General features: G+C 39.0%; 1 protein-coding gene across 2 annotated transcripts in view; it reads right to left on the minus strand.

Annotated features, from left to right (window-relative positions):
• Positions 1-21,363, minus strand: part of PRKAG3 (protein kinase AMP-activated non-catalytic subunit gamma 3) — a 1,357,042-nt gene that overhangs the window by 91,760 nt on the left and 1,243,919 nt on the right. The window lies entirely within an intron of this gene.

The following is a 21,363-nucleotide window of genomic DNA, read 5'->3' on the forward strand; positions in this document are numbered from 1 at the left end:
ATTTGGCAAAGACCCAAACAGAGACTACTAGGATTTGGAGCCTCTGAAAACAAGGCAACCCAACCAAGAACTGAACTGGACAACTAGGTGTTGTGAGGCAGCAATGTTGACAATGACAATAGGAGATAGTTCAGAAAGATGTATCATAAGTCACTTGTCACAATGACTCAACTCAGTGATAGCAGAAGTAAGGGAGATAAGGAGAAGAATGTGGAGCAGCACAGACAAGGTTAAAAGCTGGAGGTACAGAAAAAGAAAAAAAAGATTAGGACACAGGATCTGTTTCAAACAAAAACAAAAACGTACATGTTGGATTAAAAGAAACTAAAGTGAATATGAAACAGTTAAAAAGGGCACTTTGGAAGGAAGCACCATGCTGCTGAGTGTAATTCTTTAATTCCACAATAAAACGACGTACAGCCAGACAATAGACCACATGAACGCTCACAACTTTAAAATTGCATTTTTGTCACTATAAGGACTTCATCAGATGAATGCATACCTTTTAGTTGTGCCTAAATATATACTCCATTCAGTCACCCATGACCAATCACAAAGCAGACCTCATTAAAATACATACATAATTAAAAGTATGTTTACTAAAACATACAAATGTAAAAAATGAATAAATAAATATTACCACATCACAAAACCTTTTTAAAACAATAAATACTGCTTTTAAAATTATGATAAAATTCACCTATAGTATAGGTCATGAAAAAATTGATTATTTAGACATTACTATCAAGAAAGACAAAGACATATTTAAGTCAATGGTACACAGAAAAGAAACATTCTCAAAGTCTTATTTATATTATACTAGTTCCCATCAACCAGAATTACACTCAGCCATGTGGTGTTTCCTTCCAAAGTGCTCTTTTTAACTGTTTTATGGTCGTTTTTGTGGTGAGCACTTTATTTCCTGTTTTTCTCTTAAAATGAATATGACGTTAGGATTATCAGAGTCAGAGCAGCACTCTTTTTGGCTGTTAAATTAGTTTGCTTCTGAAAGGGGTGGACACAGGCAACTGGAACTATTTTTTATCCAAGGAGAATCTGATACCCTTTTAGATGTCTTCTCTAGCTGTAACAAGGATTTTGGTTAAGAGTGCTGGATGGAGTGGTCAGGAATAGAAGATGGGTGGATAGTTAGAAAGCATACATGTCTTTGCCATTGTGTCCCTGGACTATTTAATTTAAACAACTAACAAAATATAAATAAATAAAGGGAGAGACGTAATACGGGTGGAAATAGGTAAATATAAAGGTGTATTGTTAGAAAATCAAATAAGTCAATTTTTATTGATATCCATTGCTAGTAATGGAACAAGTAATTCTAGAAACAAAGTGAAGTAGAAAGTGTAAAACATGATTTTAGAAGAGTAACCGAAAAATTAATGGTAATAGTAATAGAATGGAAGGTGGAATGATTCAAGTACCACTGTAAATTTCAGAATGGCAACCCACAGCTGGAGAAACAATCACAGATTCATTGACAGAAAGAGATGAATGAAACTGAAGTGTCAGTGTGAAAATAGTACAAAGAGAAAGCAAAACAGCCAGAAAGACAGTGATAAACCACTGAAGAGAAAACAGGAAAGTAAAGAGTAAGAGAATTAGATGTCTACAAAGCATATTTGGTAAATGAGAAATTAAGAAAAGAAAGAGAGAAGATGTAAATGCAAGAACACAAAGAACATAGCCAAGAACATGCAGAAAACTGGAAACAAGAAGACAGTATTAATGTTACAGGAAACAAAATATGGATAAAATAAGAAATGTAAAGAAATTATGAAGAGCATTATATCACAAACTGGCAGGAATACTATGAGTAATAAAGTGGAATGCATGTATCACCAAGCAGTGCAGGTTTGAGGCTGGTAAAGAGCATTCAAAGAAAACAACATCAGGAACACTTACATAACAATGACGGTAATAGCACAGATTACATTGACATTTTACCTATAAAATATAGATATTAAGGGAGAAAAGGAAATTCTGTGTAAAACCTGGAAGGCACAAAGGTATTATTTTAACAAGCTGATGAATATAGTACTGGGTGAGACAATAGTTAAACTTGAATTTTGAAGGCATCAGTGGGAGGATCTAGAGCTAGACTAAGATGCAACATTATGTTCTGTTCAACAACTGTGGCCCATCATATTTTTTAAAAGCAGAGAGGCCTTCAAGCTGTTCAAATGTGTGTTTGGCATGATGATTAAGATCTTCATCTCTTAGACACAAGGTGCAGGGTTTGACTCTGACCTCAAATTATTGATTAGGCTTAAAATGGCCATTCAGGGCAATTATCTTAGTATTCAGCTATGAACCTATAAGAAATTGCAGTGTCTGTATAGGAAATATGGGAGCAGGGAAGAACCAATAATAAAGCATTATTTCTCTTGACTGTAGAGTTTGCTCTTTGTTAATGTTCCTGTCATCTTCAAGGAGACATCTTGGAAGCTGAGAGCTTTCTTGAGATTACCCTAAGAAGACAAGTTGATATAAGAGAAGTAGGTTGGCTTGATAGAAATCCTGAAGCCTCACAAACAGATATGTAGTCTTCCAAAAAAATGAAGAGAATATCCAATAAAGTATTACATGCCAGGCTGAGCCTGAAATGTATTGGGTGAGCTAGAGAATGATATAAAAAGCAAGATGAGGAATAGTTATTGACTAGGCAATGGCACTCAAGAGAAAGAGGTAAGACAGAATGAGATCAGAATCATTTACTGAACATCGCAGGCTCACTCTCCAATTCAGGAGAACAATATTTCTGTTCCCCAGTATGGGATTGTATTGGCATAGAGGGATAAAACTCTGATTATGACCCAGACCCAAGTTTGATTATCAGACTGGGCACCTGTTCATAGGTTAGTACTAGGCTAATTGCTCTTGTGAGCCATTTTAAGCCTAGCCAATTATCCCCTGTGAGATTCAAACCCTGTACCTTGTGTTTGTAAGGCAAACACCTTAACCATTAGGCCACCCTCCCAACTCTGGATACCTTGTTGAACTGTGTGTGAGGAAAAGAGTGACAAGAGTAAGCCTGCTTGTCTCTTTACAGAAGCAAGGATGGGGAGAATGTGTCTGGGCATGCTGTCTGGGGTTGAATCACTTGAGGAGATGGGGGATTGCATGAGTTTGCTGTCTGCAAGGGGGAGCAGGGCCTTTGATCACATCATGTAGCGTCATGAACATACATCCCTTTAGTCTACTGCCTGAGTAACCCCTTGGATGCTTTTGGCATGTGCAGATGGGAAACAAGGTTTTACACACAAAATCTGACCTGTACCTCCTGAATGAGAACCTGGAGAACCCCTACAAGCAGCACCATTGCATACCTAGAAATGTTTGACAAATGGATATGTTATTTCGTGACTTCAGCATCAATGATTTGACAAAAACAAAAGCAGCTTTAATGAAAAACAGGCCAACAGTATGAGGCAAACATCTGGACATTCTGTGAATATCTAGACAAATTTGATGTACTCAGTTGCAGACTTAAAGCATGCACAGTACACATCTTAGATGCCCCAGACTAGTAGAAGCTGGGAGAAAAAATAATGTCCATTTATACAATGATAGTATTTAGCAAAAGTAAAATGTTTTTCTTAAATAATGTCATTGCATTTTTAGCCCCACTAGGCTAGTAACCCCTTTTCATAGGGGTATTTATTCTACTAGAAGAAATTTGACTGAGGAATCTTTTATATCTACCTGAGCTGCCATCAACTTAAGCAGATGGGACATTGGTTTAATGTCTTATCTGAAAGACAGTACACTCATAAATGCAGCACTGTAGTGTTAGCAATCCAAACACCTGGAGTGGGAATAGAGCCCACAGCCTTCTGTTTTTCAGAGCTAAATGCAAGTGCGCTATCTGTTGACACTCTGACACTGTTTAATAGTAATAATCCACTCTGTGTGGGGGTAAAACAGGATATGTCCACAGTTACCTTTGTTTAGTCAGTCAGGTTTCACCTTTGTGATCACAAATGCCATCTGTGGGTAAATCCTATGCTACACCCATTCACAAATTATTGCTAAAAGACAGGACAACTAAGGACTGCAAAAATTCCAAGCGCAAATGAGATGCTCAGTGAAATTTTGAAAGAGGACCCAAACAGCTCGACCCATGTACTGGCATTTCAGTATATAGTGGATTTGCACCATATGAGAATTGCAGATTCCAGGAAAAAGAGAAGTTGTTATGATAAAAAAATGTATATAGGCCAGTTACTTCATTACTTCACTAAATAGTTCCTTAAAGACATTTATTTTTCTGACTCTTGCTCAAGTGAAGAGCCAAAGAGCAGAAGTAACAATGTAATTGCACTTTGCTTACAGGAGGAATAAGTCAACTCTGAGTGCATCATATTTGTTGCAACATATAACAGAGACAGTTGTAGATGTGCTGTCATTTGTGGTTTGCTGTTGTTCTAGAGCTATAATCAGATTTTGATAACATGAGCTACAGGAAGTTATCAGAAACCGTGAATAATAACGACTTTTACATTGAACTTATGTGTACAATAACCACTACACATACAGTACTTACTTGACACCAGCAAGATCATCAGGACACTACTAAACAAAGAAATGCACTGCAAACAAATGAGGCAAGGATGCATTTTGGCAACTTGATTGTTTTTTGACTCATATAAATAGTATTTCTGAATCTGTAGAGAGGGCAAGTAAAGATGTGACAGGATTATGTAGGAAATCATGTGTCCAGCCACATCCATTGCCAGTTTATTAATTTTATCCACAAGTTGACAGACCCTGCAAGAATAACTAACATATTTAGCACAATAAATGGATATACATACTCTAAGAAAGCGAGGGAAGACCAAAATAATGAACTGCAACTCAGAAGGGCATATATTTCATATTTCCTGAAAGGTGAGCAAACTGAGTATATTTTATTTATATATATATATATATATATATATATATATATATATATATATGTGTGTGTGTGTGTGTGTGTGTTTTTCTGTTAATCAAAAGCACAAGTGAAAATAAAAGAGAAAATATCAAGTGTTTTACACAGGATGGACAATAGTTATGGGGAACAGTTGTACAGCCACTTTTGGAATCAGTTGGATCAAAGACATAGCCTACTGTTATGGCCAATCAACACCAATTTTGGTCTACTTAAGCCAGTTTAAAGTGAAATAAGAATGATCCTCAGGCTGCTCAAATCCTTCACAGAGTTGTATTTACAGGAAAAGTTAGGATATGTAGACTTTTGCATGTTGATTATGGATCATGTGATCAGACCTGAGAAAGATTGAAAGACACAAGATTTAGCATAATAAATAGCATAGCTAAAGTGCTTATGGTTGCCACCTGTCCCACTTTGTGAGGGACAGTCCCTCTTTGGGCAGTTGTGTCCTGCCAAAAAACTGACAAAATGGCTAATGTCCTCAGGGATTAGGACAATATTTATCCCTATATGTTATGTAATACTTGCATAAAACAGTTATTCTGTATCTGAAACACCTAAATGTTATCAGAAACAGAATAAGCAAGTAAAATGCTACAAGAAGAAGCTTTTATTTAGGCAAAAAGTGAGGTTATGTCCTTTCTACTGGATGTGGGTTTGTGTTGGCCTGCAAAATCTGACATTTGTACCAAAAATGTCCTAGTTTGGCCATTTGAAAAGGTAACAACCCTAAAAGTGCTGAATAACCATAACTCAGGTAATCTGAAATCTTGAAAAGTAACATTTATTAAGTGAAAAATGTCTTCCACTTTTATCATCTTGTAAGATATTACTGCATAAAGAAAGAGAGAGAGTTGAAATAAAATTTAGTATATATTCTAATTTCTATGTTGAAAGTTTGGTAGAAGGGAATAGCAAAGAACAAGTGTTTTGAATCAGACATAGGGATCTGATATCAGATTTCACAAACTGTATGTTTAAATTCCAAAACGGCAAGCTGTGGGAACACAGACTTAGTACTGCTGTACAAATACTATTTCTGTAACAATGGATTAGTTTAAGACTTGCTTATAGTACAGCTGGATGTCTGATATTTGTAAAGTGCACAAATAAATAATTGGCACATCTGAATATGTGCACTAATATGCAATATAAATGAAGCATATGCTATAGACACACTTGCAAAGGTATTAAATGTTATCAATTATTAAAGGAGAAAGTTCAGTGGAAGAAAAGGTATTTAGAGTTGATTGTACTTATCTTAGTTGTTTTATTATTGCTGTTAGTGCACTTTTTTTCAGTGGTGGAGATCACATTATAATAACATGACCTGAAACAATAACAAAAACATAAGTTTTTAAAAGGGTACTAGAAATCTAAGTGAAAATGTGTGTGTGTGGGGGCATGTAAACAGTATTTAAAAAGGATCTCAAATCTTAATGTTGATGGCCGGCCTTACACATACATGACCTAGGCAACTGCCAGGGTCATAGCCATTGCTCCTCTGGTAGGAACACTGTTTAGGGCATTTATTTATTTATCTTATAGAAAATAAATGACTGCATTTCTTTACTTTAATAAAAAAAGAAAGAAAGAAATTCTTGAAAAGCAGCTCTGCCAGAGGAGCTAGAGCACTTTCCTAAGGAGGAAATGTTTTAAACTTGGCCATTAATTTGTTGGTCTCTTGCTTCATCCTGTCTGTAATAGGTTCATAGGCAAATACTTAGCTACCTGGCCTTCTGGTCAATTTTACACCTATCCAGTTTCCCTCAAAGGTAAGAATACAACCCTTTATCATGTGACTGTGAGGTAAACACCTTAACCGTTATATCAACCCACCCAAAACAGGCTAAGGGGAGTCCTAAATGTTCTTCATGAGTTGATGTAGATATACCTGACTCTAGAGCCACAAACACACAAGCAAATTCAGCATTGTTAGATTTGTACCCCATACCTATCTAGTTACAGAACCTAGAGAACACAGTCTTAACTGCAAGAGTCACAGTAGAAGTCTAAAATTGTCTGTAAAATGGATTTGAACAATGCATTACTTATGTTGCTTCTCAAACCTTATTGGATTAACTCCTTGAGCAATGAAGAACAGTTGCTTACCAAGGCAACACATTAGATAGATTGTAAGCAGGATGGAACAAGAAATCAGCACATGTTAAAATGTAAGCAATACAGTAGCTGTGTATGGAAGAGAAAGCGGAGATATTTTTGTTTTCTGTTACTGGTAGACAACCAGATATTTTTTTTAGCTCTCGACTCTCCCTAATTTTCCAGGAAGTTCCTGTTTTCATCTGATATACTTGCCTGGCTGTATCCTGTTTTTTTTTTTTTTTTTTTTTTAGTGCCTTATATAGAAACTGCCAATACCTCACCAAACCAGCTAGAATGTCTACTGCCAATTCCCAACTAATCTCAACCCTACTATATGCATCACCCATCTTTACAAATTTTAGACAGTCAGACCTAAAGAAACTCAAAGCCTGCTACAATTAAATCGCAAAATTTGCCACTGGGGCCTCCTACTGCAGTCACCACTGTGTCTCACTTAGAGACCTAGACTGGCTTGAGCTCCCACAACTCCTACACTTAACCCAACTTACCTTTGCTCATAAACTTGTAAACCACCCTCTTAGAATCCTGTCACTCCACTCACTTCTCCAACCATACCACTCTTCCTGACCCCTATGCTCCTTCAACAAAAATCTACTCCAGGTCACCAAAGCCAAAAACTCAGTGGGGGAAGTTCTATTTTTCTGCTCCATATCCAAACTCTGGAAGTCCCTTCCCACTACCATAACTACCCTTCCTTCCTGCAGTCTTTTTAAGACTGCACTTAAATCACACCTAAAGTCTCACTGGCTTTGTCCTTGTCCAAACCCCTACTAACCCCCCCCCCCTTCTATCCTTCCCTCTTTTTCCCTGCATTTGGTTAGAGTAACTCCTCTACCACTATTAAGCTGAACTGAATATTAATTACTGTTACTTCATCCCACCAGGATTTTAGTTATCATTAGTTTATTACTATTGTTAATCTTGTAACTGATAGACAATTGCAGTACTATGTATTACTTCTTATTTCTATGTGTGTAATTAGTGCTCACTACTTAAATTTTACCAGATGTGCTACTGTACTTTTCATATCTTTGATTCATATTGTATACTATTTATCACGTCATTCATTCTGTGGAGCTTTTTTCCCCGGACCTCTGCTGTGTCCGGTCGGAATTTCCCGGTAAACAAATGTAAATAAATAAATAAATAAATTGGTAAACCACTAAGGCTTGCATTCACTCAGAAAAAGACAGACAATGGATTTCCATGCTTCTTATTCATCATAAAAAATTTTGGTTATGCAAAACATAATTAAAAAAAAAAAAACTTGCTGTCCTGTCCATAGGGTCATATGACCAATGGCTGTTGTCTGCTCATTAATCTGATCTTGCAAGATTACTGTGATTTCTATGAAACAGCTTTGAATACATTAATATGTGGGTACAGTTTCCATGGGACAAAATAAAATGGGTCATCATTTTTGTTATAATCAGGTGTCTGATGTGCACACAGAAGTTGAAAAAACTGCTGGGTGGGGGTAGGAATTGTCTTTAGAAAGTAACTGATCCTGTTGTTATTTTCTCAGTTTAAACAGTCACTATTTGGCTTTACAGGATGAGTGTGCATTTGCAGCATTAATGTGACTTGTTCAAAACATCTTGGAATACTTTAATGTGCAGCTACTGCTTGCATGGATAGGGCTAATATACAATATATGGGCATCATTTCTTATCACAAACATCTGAAGTGTACACATAAATATTTGAAGTTTTTATGTGGGGATTAGATCTATTAACATAACTTACTTTAAACACCCCACATCATTTTTGTGCAAACTTGGGCATGGCTTTGAATGACTCACAGTGAGACAGGAATCCCCATATGCAGTAAGGGGGCTGTTGTCCCAGCACTTCCATCACCTTATATACAAAATCAACTGCTATTAGCACACTTTTAAGAGCCTTGTGGACCTCTTGAAGGGATGTGTAGGGGAATAGTAGCCCCTGAGGGACCTTATGCTGCCCATCTCTTTACACAAAAGTATTGGAAGATATGACTGGTTAGAGGGCAGGGGTGGAGTTTGTGTGGGGTATTTTTAAGTATGTTTGGCCAAACTGTCTGTAGAAAGTAACTGACCCTCCTGTTCTTTTCTTATTTTAAACAGTTACTACCTGGCTTTGTAGAATTAGTGTGCAGATATATTTAGATAGATAGATAGCTGTGTATGTGTGTCTATCTATCTATTTATCTATATACATATATATATATATATATATATATATATATATATATATATATTTTATTTTGTTTTCTTTATTTAGCATTTGTTAACTGAAAAAGTCCAACTGGGATGGAGCCCATTTTCAGCGGGACACACACATCTATCTATCTATCTGTCTGTCTATCTATCTATCTATCTATAAAAGAGCAACACCTTGAAATATAGGACCGTTGCCATTTGTGATTTCACTTTCATCTTATTGTAAATCCAGAGGAAGATACACAGAAAATGTGAATTGGGGAAGGGAGGTAGGTTCTTTTCACAGGTATGATATATGTATATTTATCATCATTCTTACCAATCCAATTTGGAGTAGCACAAGGCTCAATCCTGGGCCCTATACTCTTTAAAAAAAATTTAGCAATAACCTGTACAGTACTAGTAATGATACAACTACATCCCTACCAAAACTATAGGAAAAGATCCCCAAAGTTTTTTCTTCTATAGAAACCTGGTTCAAGAATTCTCACTGGATGAATGGTAAGAAAATGAATTTATTGCTTTTCACACCAAAATCTACATCTTATACAAAAAAAAAAAAAAAAAAAACTTCTTCATCATCTCATCAAACAACATTCCTATCAAAGTTGTGTTTCACGTAAAGCTACTTGGAGTCATTATACAGAAACCTAAAGTTTGATATTAAAACACAACAAGCTGTCAAGAAAATCTTCAGAAAAATTGGACTCCTGCATCATAATAAACACTTTGTAATTAGGAATGCCAAAAAATATCCATTGTGTATCCTCTACCTTCAGCAATTTCTACTAACAAAAAATGAACAGTTCTCTAACAAGGTCACTAAATTGACAACTAAACAATCTGCAAAATCCCACCAGTACCTAGACTTAAAACAGCTAGACTGACTAGAATGTCCACACTATCTCGCTAATGAACAATTTAGCAACTGTTTGTAATACAACGTACAAACCACAAAAATGTCCTGTAATGCAGGACTTAGTGGAATCTTACATTCCCGCATAATCACTATGCTCCATGGGCAAGTCCCTATTAACCATAACTAAAGCCCATAACTCTGCTGAGCTGTCCCTGTTCTAAAATTATGACTCCAAAATGTGGAATCCAATCCTTACTAACATCAGACAGCAAACCAAGCTATCCATATTCAAAAGCTTGCTAAAACACTGTAAAACACTCCACTCTCTCAAATCCCCAGCCTGAACGGGCACTTTCTGCCATTCCTACTGCCTCTGCACACCTCCAACTGTCAATTTGTTTCCCTCCAGAAAAATTCCATTTCATACTCACTACCTTCTACATCTACCTCAACTTCACTACAACTTTCTTTGTCTCTGTATTAGTTAAGAAACTCAAGTTGTTCCTCACCTGCTCTTTGCTTTTTACTCATATTTCCTCTCATATGACTCCTACCCATAAATGTAAAATTGTAAACTGTGTGTGACAATTTGTCATATATTAATATGTAATGATTTTATATGTGATGACTATATTTTACTGATTGTAGATTTTCTCAAGCCTATCAGTTATTGTATGTGCATATTGTTAACTTTAAACTTTGCATTTTTCTCTATTGCATACAAGTGCCTGTTTTGTTACTGGAACTTTTCTCCCTGGTCCACCACTGAAAAGGGGTTACCACAGCCTAGTTGGACTACTCTGGTCAGCAAAAGCAATGAATGAATGAATCAAACAATCAGTCAGTCAATCAATACATAAATGTATCCTTCTCGTGAGCATTTGCCTTCTCAGTTTGTGAACTGGCCATTTTGTCAGCTTTGGTCATTAAGCCTTGAATACAACTTATTTCTTCCATGAAATGAAAAAAAATAAGACTGAATTTCTTTCCTTACTCATGAGTTTTGTTTGGGTCATCATTGCATCAAAAGATGGGGAAAAAAGCTCTAAAATATACATCAGAGCATTTAATTCCCATTGATATTTGATGGTCTAGTGGCTCCTAGACCCTCAGTTTAATTTATTTTTCCATTTGTTACAGCATAGTCTTTATCAGTTAGGGTGGGTTTCAAGGATGTAGGAAAAAGCAAAATTGAAGAGTAAGGCTGAATTTCTTTCCTTTGTCATGAATTTTGTTCAGGCCATAACTGGATAAACAGGTTATTTAAAAAAAAACTGTAAAGTGGACCTCAGATGTATAGAGCCCTATTGGCTTCTCAGGGCCTAGTGGTCCACACACCACTAGCTTAGTGCAGTTATTTCCTCTACAGTTATTACAGTTTAGTCTTGGTCAGTTACTGTCTGTTGAAAGGATGCAAAAAGAGCAACAGTGGCTTTCTTTCCTTAGCTGTGATTTTTCTTCAGGCCATCAGTGGATGAAAAAAATTGTTTATAATATCTCTGAATGCATTGCAGAGCACCTAGAACCCCCATGGCTGTGGGGGGAACCTAGTGCCTTTCCAGACCACCAGCTTAATTCAGTTATTTCCATAACAGCTATCAGTCATCAATGGGGTTCATAGGTAGGTACTAGGCTACCTGCCCGAGGGCATTTATAAGCCTAGCCAGAGTGTGTCAGCTTTCGCCGTCCCATTGATTAATTAACTGAGCCTCTGTCAAGAGGAGCTAATGAAGTGATCCCAGGGGTGTATTTTCTGTTACCCATCCACTCGTCAAGGTTTCTCTTGAAGAGTGTTAGTGAGGGGCTCTGCTTAATGTAGTTAGGAATTTTGTTCCAAAGCATGGGTAGTCTCTGTGACAGGAATCTATCCCTCCAGCATGTTCTATTTATTGTTGTGGCGAGGTTTAGCTCACTAGAGCGAGTGGCTCGCAGTGACTTGGATTTCTTTAGGTGGAGCATGTCCATCAATTCTGAGTTGGACATGGCTTTGTAAGTCAGGCAGAGATCACCTCTGAGTAAGCGATATGCCACTGAGTACAGCTGTAGTTTTTCCAGTTGGGCTGCATAGGACATATGTTTGAGACCAGTAATCCTCTTGGTAAGGTACTTTTGTGGTCTTTCCAACTATTGGAAGTGTCTTGTGAGGTACATCCCAAACGGGGCATTGTACTCTATGATGGGGCTGATGAGTGACGAGCAGAGGGGCACTATAACCTCTTTATTTCTAGTTGCGAACCCTTTCGTAATTAGATGGGCTACATAGAAGAATTTCCTAACTACTTTAGCAATATGATTGTCAAAGGAGAGATTACTATCTACCTGGGTCCCCAGATCTCTTATTACCTCTTCTGTATTAAGGGGACTGCCACCGATGTGGTAATTCATGGGTGTTTTGTTTTTCCCAAACAGGATGACTGCATTTTTTGGCATTTAGCTTGAGACCATGACTTTGACAGCAGGGGTCCCAGGACTGAGCCTTGTGGGACACCACTTGTGACTGGTTTAGAGTCGGACCTGCAGCCCACTGTTCTTACCATATGAGTTCTGTCTGTAAGCCAGTTGGCAACCCATCTCATGACGTAGGGGTTTATGTTCAGGCTGGTGAGTTTTTCTATAATTCCTGAGTGTGGAATGGTGTCAAAAGCCTTGGCGAGGTCAAGATAGGCTGTGTGAACTACCTTTCCCTCGTCTATGGCCTTGGTGACTGTCTCAAAGAAGTCAACCAGGTTTAGTAGGCATGATCTGCCTTTAACAAAGCCAATCTGGGTCATGTAAAGTGTTTGGAGGTTCCCAATGTCTTTGTTAATGACTTCCATGATGATGTGCTCCATAGCCTTGCAGACCAGGCTAGTCAATCTTATGGGGCGATAGTTACCCGGGTCAGTTGTGGCCCCTCCTTTGTGGAGCGGAATAACCGTTGCTGTGTGCCATTCTATGGACACATAGCCTGTAGAGAGGCTAAGGTTGAACAGTGTGTTTAGGTGGGGGGTTAGTTCGTTCTGTAGTTCGTGCAAGACGCAGCCTGGGACACCATCTGGCCCCATTGACGCTGTGCTTTTGGCTTTTGAAAGGGCTGTTTTCACCTGTGCGTATGTGATTTCTGGGACACTACACTTTTCTGGTATTGTTGTGGGCCCTTTTGGGGGTAAGAGGGGGGTGAAGTTTGCACTGAATCTATCTGCCAGGATGTTGGCAATATCAGTGGGTTCAGTATATTTTGTGCTATTTTGCACTAGCTCAGAGCATATCTGCAAGTTGCCACTTACAGTCTTGACATAGCTAAAGAAGGCTTTGTGGTTATCTCTCGAATCCTTGGCTAATTTTCTTTTGAAGCTAGCCTTGGAGGATTTTATGAAGGACCTTAGTTTCTTACTGATACTGATCAGGGATGTCTTTCCTTCTTGGGATTTGCTTTTTTTCTGAACTAGTTTCCTCCTTCTATTGTATAGCCTGTTTATGGCAAGAGTCCACCAGACTGGTTTCCTTCTCTTAGGGGAGTGAGTCTTGGTTTTGCTATGGATGGCACAATCCATGCATCCTTGTAGGTGCTCGTAGAGTGCATTTGTAAAGGTTCCTGCATCTTGGACACTGTTATCCTTTAGCGTGGGGGCTGTGAAACTTACCACCTCTGTCTTAAGTAAGGTGAAGTTTGCTATAGAAAAGTTTTTCACTGTGGTTTCCTTGGTTGGAGGTGGTGGTGTGGTATGGACATCCAGAGTGATCAGTTTATGGTCTGATCTAACCAGTGACGGGTTGACCTCTGGTGTGGAACACCTGTCGCCCATGTTGGTGATGACCAGGTCCAATATGTTTTCACCTCTGGTAGGGGAGTTTACCAGCTGATCCATGGCATTTGAGTTAATAAATTCCAGGAAGTGCAGGACCTGGGAGTTTGTACTTGAGTAGTTTTCCCAGTTTGCAGTAGGGTAATTGAAATCGCCCAATATCAGGGTGTTCGGTAGGACCTTCATGTTTTCCAGTGTCTCCAGAAAGGCGGAGTGGTGGTCCTGGGTCATGGAGGGTGATCTGTAGAAGGCCACAATTTGCATTGTAGATTTGCCTGATGTTAGTTGCACATGGATGATCTCAGAGGTATCATGCTGCACCACTAACCTGGAGGTGTAGGTATCCTTGATGAATATGAATACACCCCGTCCTTTTGTGTTTCGTTCCATGTTCTGTAGCTGAAATGGGCGGTATGAGTTGTAGCCCGGTAGTGCTGGGGTGCTCTGTGGAGCCTTGAACCAGGTTTCAGTTACTGCACAGATGTCGATGTACTCCTTCCTGAGAAGTGCTTTGAGCATGTGCATTTTGAGATTTAAACTCCTGGCGTTGAGTAGCATAACCCTCATTTTTTTATTTGTGCTGTTTACGGAAGTGGGTTTGACTTTTGAGCCTTGCCTAAAAAAGGCACTATGGGGGCAGCAAGAGCCTTGGCCAGTGTTCAAAAGCCTAGGGGTGACAGGTGCAAGCCATCTCTTGCGAAGCAATGAGGCCTGTCGAGCATGTCATCCCAGGCTGACAGACACTGGATCCCCTTTGAATGAGACCAGAAGCTTAGCCAATTGTTGAAATTGATCATTTTTTTTCTTTATACTGCGGTATCATTCTTGGTGAGGGCAGGATGCTACTCAGGGTCAGGGTCATACCCGCCTGGGCTACATGATCAGAGAGCTCTTCCATGTCTCTTTTCATGTAGTCCAGGGAGGTATGTCTCAGGTCATTCACACCAGCATGAACAATGACAGAGTCATATTTGTACTTGTTCTGGAGTGACCTGAGTGCTTGTGTTATGTGGTGGATTCTGGCTCCCGACAAGCAGCTAACAGTAGCCTTCTCCTTGTCCAGTCTAGTTAGTGGGATGTCAGTGTGCCTGACTATAAAGTCACCTATTACTAGTGTGTTAGTTATGTTATTTTGCCTTAAGGGCTGTGATTGTGCAGCACACTGATTTTGTTTTTATGTGTTGTCTGGTTTGTGACGGGAGGTGCAAGTTTTTTGGGTGTCTGCTTTGGAGGTCTGTGATGCTTTTTCAGGTATTTTTAGAGCCTCTGTTTATGATTTTGTGTATTTATGTGTATTTTTTGCCAGTGCTGGTTTAGTATGTCTATGTGAGGCTGGAGGTGTGGTGTAAGTGTTAACCTTCTCCTCATGACTGCCTGTTCCAGTCTTGGGTGGAGGGAGCTTAGCCTCCAGTTTAGCTATATAATTGCATCTCTCGCATATGTTAATGTTTTGTGGTAGGAGGAGAGGGTTGGCTGTGTACATGAGGCAATTGTAACACTGCCTCAGGATAGCCAGGTTCACCAGCTGGACTGGAGAGTATACCTGAAATTGCCCTTTGGTGATGCCTGAATAGTAGGGTGAGCTGCTTAGTCACTTGGTTGGTGAGGGGTGAATAATGAGCCTTGCCCTGCTGGGCAATCAAGTGTCGGGGTATATTGAAAGGGTTATGTTGAAAAGATGTGGGGGAAAAACAAAGTTGATGACCAAATTTCTTTTCTTAATCAGAAGTATTGCTCACACCATCATTGGATAAATAGGTTGCTTAAAAACTCTAAAATACACCTCAGAGTGGTATCTTGAACCCCTATGGCTACTGAGGGCCTAGTGGCCCATATTTCCCTGGCTTAACACAGTTCTTTCCTCCACAGTTATCAGTTCGATCTTGACAAGTGAGAATGTATGAATGCAGGAAAAAAATGAAGAGTATGGCAAACTATGAGAAGAGGAAGAAAAAAGAATCCTGAGTAGTACAGATAGGTCAGCATATCAGAGGGAGACCGGGGAGGGGGGCACCAGCTGATGTGTATGGTGGGGCAGTGGACATTGGGGAGTGTGCTGTGGAGTTCTTTGCTTAGGACATCAGTTCAGCTAATACCAGTCCCTGTTAATGATATCTCTTTGCTGATCTGTGTTGGATAAAGAGAAGATGAATGTATCAAGGCATAACACCAGTGAATAGAGTATTCTATATTCTATCACATCTGTCCACACACCCACAAAAAAATGAGAGTGGTCAGTATAAAAGAGACTCCAATGAATTAAAATATTATGATGCTATATTTTTTGAAAAATGTATGACATAATTACAACTGAATATTTTCAGGCATAGATTTGACTGAGAATAGAGTCAAGTATGTCCATCTCTCCATTTATTTTCACCCAAGTGATGGTCTCGGTTTGAGGAAGCTAGGAAGGGGGATCAGACCTATCTATTTCCAGCATCAATGCCAGGCTCATCTTGTATCCTTGGGTATTCTCATGCAAGGTAAGAAATATACTTTGTCCTGCATGTCCAAGGTCTAACCCATGGCTTACTTCCAATGGATCATATTTAATACACTTCATGACAGGCAACAAGGGCACCCTAAGTGCCCAGAACACCTCAACTATCTTCTGTCATCCCAGAGGAGTAACACCATCTCTCTGAGATCCTTCTAGATTGCTATGCTCCTCACTTTTGCATGGAGACTAAGCCTAGATACTCTGCAAATAAGCCTCATTTCTACCACTTCTTCCCACAATCTCAACCCTTTGGTCACCATTTAAAACACAACATGACCACAGGTGAGGAGAGGAACAAAAACTGTCAAACAACAGCGATATCTTTCCTCTAAATCAACTATTGTTTCACCACAATGGTCCAGTAAAACCCCTGCAGTACTGCTACCATTTCAACACTTATCTAGTTAATATCCATACCCCTCTACCTTCACTCAAGAATAAGACCAGAATATTACCCCAGAATACTTATCATATGATTGAAGGTAGTTTCTCCTCTTTTGCTCACCAAGTAATAATCCCCTCTTTTCTAGGGAAGAACAATGATCTTTCATTTGAAAGTGCTACTTTTCAGCCTTGCTGCTTCATATACACAGCAGTGAGGTACTCCACTACATACTAGAGCTAGCAATCCCTAGAGGCCAAGCAACAAAAGTGTAACCCTCTCATTTCCAACCTGGGATGCACCCTGCTATGTTATTCATGAAAATCATAAACAAGAGGCTAGCTACAACTCACCTTTGTGGACATTCTTTGCTCACTTTGAGTACATTTGGCATCATGCCAAAAATGTTTATGAAGCTCTCTCTTAACAAGTATAGTGTCTGTATGGTATGCAGTAGTAGTTCTGATATCCTGTGCTGTTGTAGAGCTAAACGTCATTCTGGGGAACTTGTTCTCTACTGAGAGCATGACCTTATCACAGTGAAAGGTTTGCTTGCCTGTTTGATCATTAGTTCCTAAGAGGGGAAACCAAAAAAGAATGAGCCACAAAATGTGCCACTTGGGATGGTTACTACAAAGAATAAAATTGCCTGGAACAAGAATACTGTGGCCCATCCTTCAAATTAGGCTTGGGATCAGTCTTCACTATTAAGTGCCTGCTTGTCAGATGACCCCTGCTGCCTGGTTGGGCTCAGTCCAAAAGAGATACTTTGAGCTGCTATGTGGGGTTACCAACATGAAGTGAAGAGTGGAAGAGAGATGCAATGTTAGTCAAGTGAAAATGGGAAATGTGGCAGATTATATGGTGCTCGACCCTGACAATGGAAACATGCTGTTGGGATGGAGAGTGTCACCTCACTAATGGAGAAGAAACCAAAGCTTCTGTGAGAGATTAGAAGTACCAATTGGAGATGTTTGTCTTTATCTCTACACATATTATTTGTTCTAAAACTAGATTTCTTGATCAAATATGGTGCCTCTCTTTTTCTGTTATACTCTGGGGATCCCTTGTAGAGCTGTGAAGATATTCCACATACAGAATCTGTGCCAGTACCTCAGTATGGCTGTGAGCTGCAGAAAGGAAACCCATTTGTTTATGCATATGCACCAAACAGGTATTCTAAGTATTCAATCTTCTTGGATACTGTTGGAGTGCTACTTGATAGGATACAACCTTTTCACTCTGTAGTGCTATTGGGACCCTTCAGCTTACATGTAGAAAATAGTGGAGACACCTGGAGAGATATGAGTGGAGGGAATAATTGGCCTGATCTGAACCTTAATAAAGTGATACTGGACTTATGTTCTAGTCACTTATTGTCCATAACAAACAACATGTTCAAACTTAACACTGGTAAATGTACTTGTAACAGAGCATCTTGGGCCCAGGATCAACTAACTGACTATATATATTCTCAGACCTAAGGCAATATATTCCAAACTCCCAAGTCAAAAGAGAACTGTTAACTGATCTCCATTGGTGGTATGTTGTGTTAGAAGTTCAGGACGGGTGGTGGCTGGACATATCTGGAAAAAAACACAAGTGAATAGTGAGGGTGTTCTTAGAGCACCTGTCAGATGTTCTGTGTGGGGTGAGTTCAACTCTCACCTCCAGAGCATGTTCTCCTATAAATGTAATGGAGAGTCAGGGATGTGGACTCCAAATTGACCCTGTTCAGCATTTCAGTATATGAGGTGGTGACCAGAAGCATTGGCTATAAGGTTGATACTTGTCATGTCAATAATCCTAGGAATCAGTGGTGGACATGAGCAAATAAGAAAGTCATTAGCTTATAGAAAAAGGCCTCCTGCACAATGGTGGTGGGACTGTATCTCTTGATTTGACTTAAATTTACTGATAAACAAGGAAGGCATCAGCTGTAGAAGTCACTGACTCCAAGGCCTGCAATGCAATCCTGGGATTGCATTTATGAAGAACTTTAACACTCTATGTGCGGCCTAAACTGCAGAATCTTCTTGTTTTAAATATGACACGTGGTTTGTTACAGTAAAGAGCATTGTTTTGTTTTTTTTTTTGCTTTGTTTCTTTTTGCTCCTTAATTTAGATGGGGTAGAATCTGATTGGGGAATGGCACCAGGCACTAGACTAGTAAGCAACACCTCTAAACCATCTATGGAGAAGTGACAAATTCCACAAGCTATTCTTGGCAAGGGTACAGAAAAAAATTACCTTGATCATTGGCACTTTGTGAAACTCCAGAATTCAGTGGGTACATCCTCCTTTAAAGAGTTGGTTGCAGAAATAATGTGGGATTGGAACCATTTTGTGTAGATGAGGTCACAGCAATGATGAAATAGTTCTGATATGGCAAGGCTAATTGAAAGGATGCTACCTAGCTAAAAATGTTGAAAGAACTGGATGCTGTTGGAGTGCAATGGCAAATGTAACTTTTCAGTTTTTCCATAGAAGACAGAGGCAGTACCTCTGAAATCTCTTTTTTTTTTTTTTGAAGAAAGAAGTCAAGACTATGTACTCCTTTTACAGATAATATCACATTTATCAGCTTCCCTGAGAAAGCCTACATTAGGTTGCTGAAAAGGAGACTTTGTCTGATTGTTGAGCAGACATTTTAGGTGGAGCAAAGGGATTCCACTTTGTCTGTGATACAGCAGAAGTCTTAGGAGTGGCTTTAAATGCTTATTGGGGTTGTGAAGACTGGTAGATATGGGTGAAGGCTGCCAGCCTAGCCAGATAGAATTGTGCAGATAATTCTATCATTTGTAAATATGAATGATGAAATACAAGCTTGTCTTTTAAAAGGAAAGAATGTGCTGTGAAATGTTGAACTTAAAACAATGTGGCAACATTGCCCTCTGCTGTAAAGAAAGCTAAGTCAAGCATTTATTGTTGGTCCTTTGAAATTAGAATTATTTCATGGCTGCCTTTGATGTTTACAAGTCGGCTCCAGTTCGGCTAGATGAAGGCTTCCTGCCTATTGTTTTAAGACTAAAGTTAATGACCAGAATTTACATGTGGAATGTCCTTTATTGCTCTAAGTGTAAAATAATGTAAATGCAGTTTCTGTCAGCCTGGGAACACCAGCAAAGTGTGAAATGATGTAATGTTTTATCAGAACTACAGTTTCAATTTTAACAGTGAGAACCAGAGATTATTGAGCATTTTTGTCTGAACAGCTAACTCAGCACTCTGCTTGTTGTCTTAAGTAAGTTATTTTAGAAGTGTGTTTTCTTGTAGCAATAGCTAGGAATTAGAAAGATTAGACTAAGTGTTTTTCTGTGATGTCAGAACTGTATTACAGACTTATTTTAAGTATTTTTGTGTGATCTCTGAACTCTTGACTAGACTGACTGTGTAGTAGAAAGTATTGTCCTGAGGTTTTAATTATTTATTATTAAATATTTTAAAACCTTTTAACTGTGGCTGATTTGTGTAGAGATAAGTTAAGCTCTAAGAGTACATTGTATATATATATATATATATATATATATATATATATATATATATATATAATATATATAAGGATCCTGTACCAAGTCACTCTAATAAGCCTTGAGACTGTTTAGTCACATCTACCAACTGGATAATAATATTGCACAGTAATAATTGGACACCCTTTTAAGGGCCTTTGAGTAGCTGATAAATATTAGCTGGGTGGTGGCAGTAATTATTACTGTATAGTCTGGGTAAAATGGGCACAGCTGGAGAACCTGTGCTAGCCATCCCCAGAACTGTCTGTGTGGTTGTTTAAACTCTTACCTTAAAATGTGTGTGTGTGTGTGTGTGTGTGTGTGTGTGTGTGTGTGTGTGTGTGTCAGCTACCTGGGCAGGGACATGAAGCACTGGTTGGACAGAGAGGGTGCTGGAGATTTTAGCTTGCCCAGCTAGGCTGAGATCTGGACCCTATAGCTGTGCCAGTGGGGAGTCTTATTGGGGACCTGGAGAGCAAGGGAGCATCCAGCCCGGGATTGACTGTGATCTCTGTGTGCTCTTAAGGAAAATTGCACTTTACTGTGTGCATTTGTTATCCTTTCCTCATATATGAGACTGGTGTTAGTGGTGAGGATTGAGGCTCCTTGATTGCTGGACCAGGGCACGGGGCGTCACAGGGGTATTTGAGTCCTAGAGTGATTTTCAATTATACAGCACAGTGAATTAGCAAGACACTTGTATAATGAAGCCCTGTTCTGCACAAGGAAGACCTATCTGAATTTTCTGAGCTCAAGTACTTTACACAAAGTACAGTATCTTGTATTATAAATGCATTTCTGTGAAGTACGTCAGTAGGGTTTAAGTTTGAGTTTAGGATGTACATTTAGTAGGCAACTTTCCCTTAATAATGAAAAGTACAATCAGAAGTTTTTAAATGAAGGGAGTTTTATTTCAGGTGTAGCTACTATTAAAGAAGGCGTCTAAATGGGCATGAGACAAATCAAAGAAATATGGCATTCTGAAACCAGAAATTAATCTGAAGGTGCATGCAACCTATCGGGTAGACTATCCTGACAAGCATAGTAAAG

Source organism: Protopterus annectens, chromosome 6.part0 (assembly GCF_019279795.1).
Source record: "Protopterus annectens isolate FY-2018-M chromosome 6.part0, PAN1.0, whole genome shotgun sequence".
Classification (NCBI taxonomy): domain Eukaryota; kingdom Metazoa; phylum Chordata; order Ceratodontiformes; family Protopteridae; genus Protopterus; species Protopterus annectens.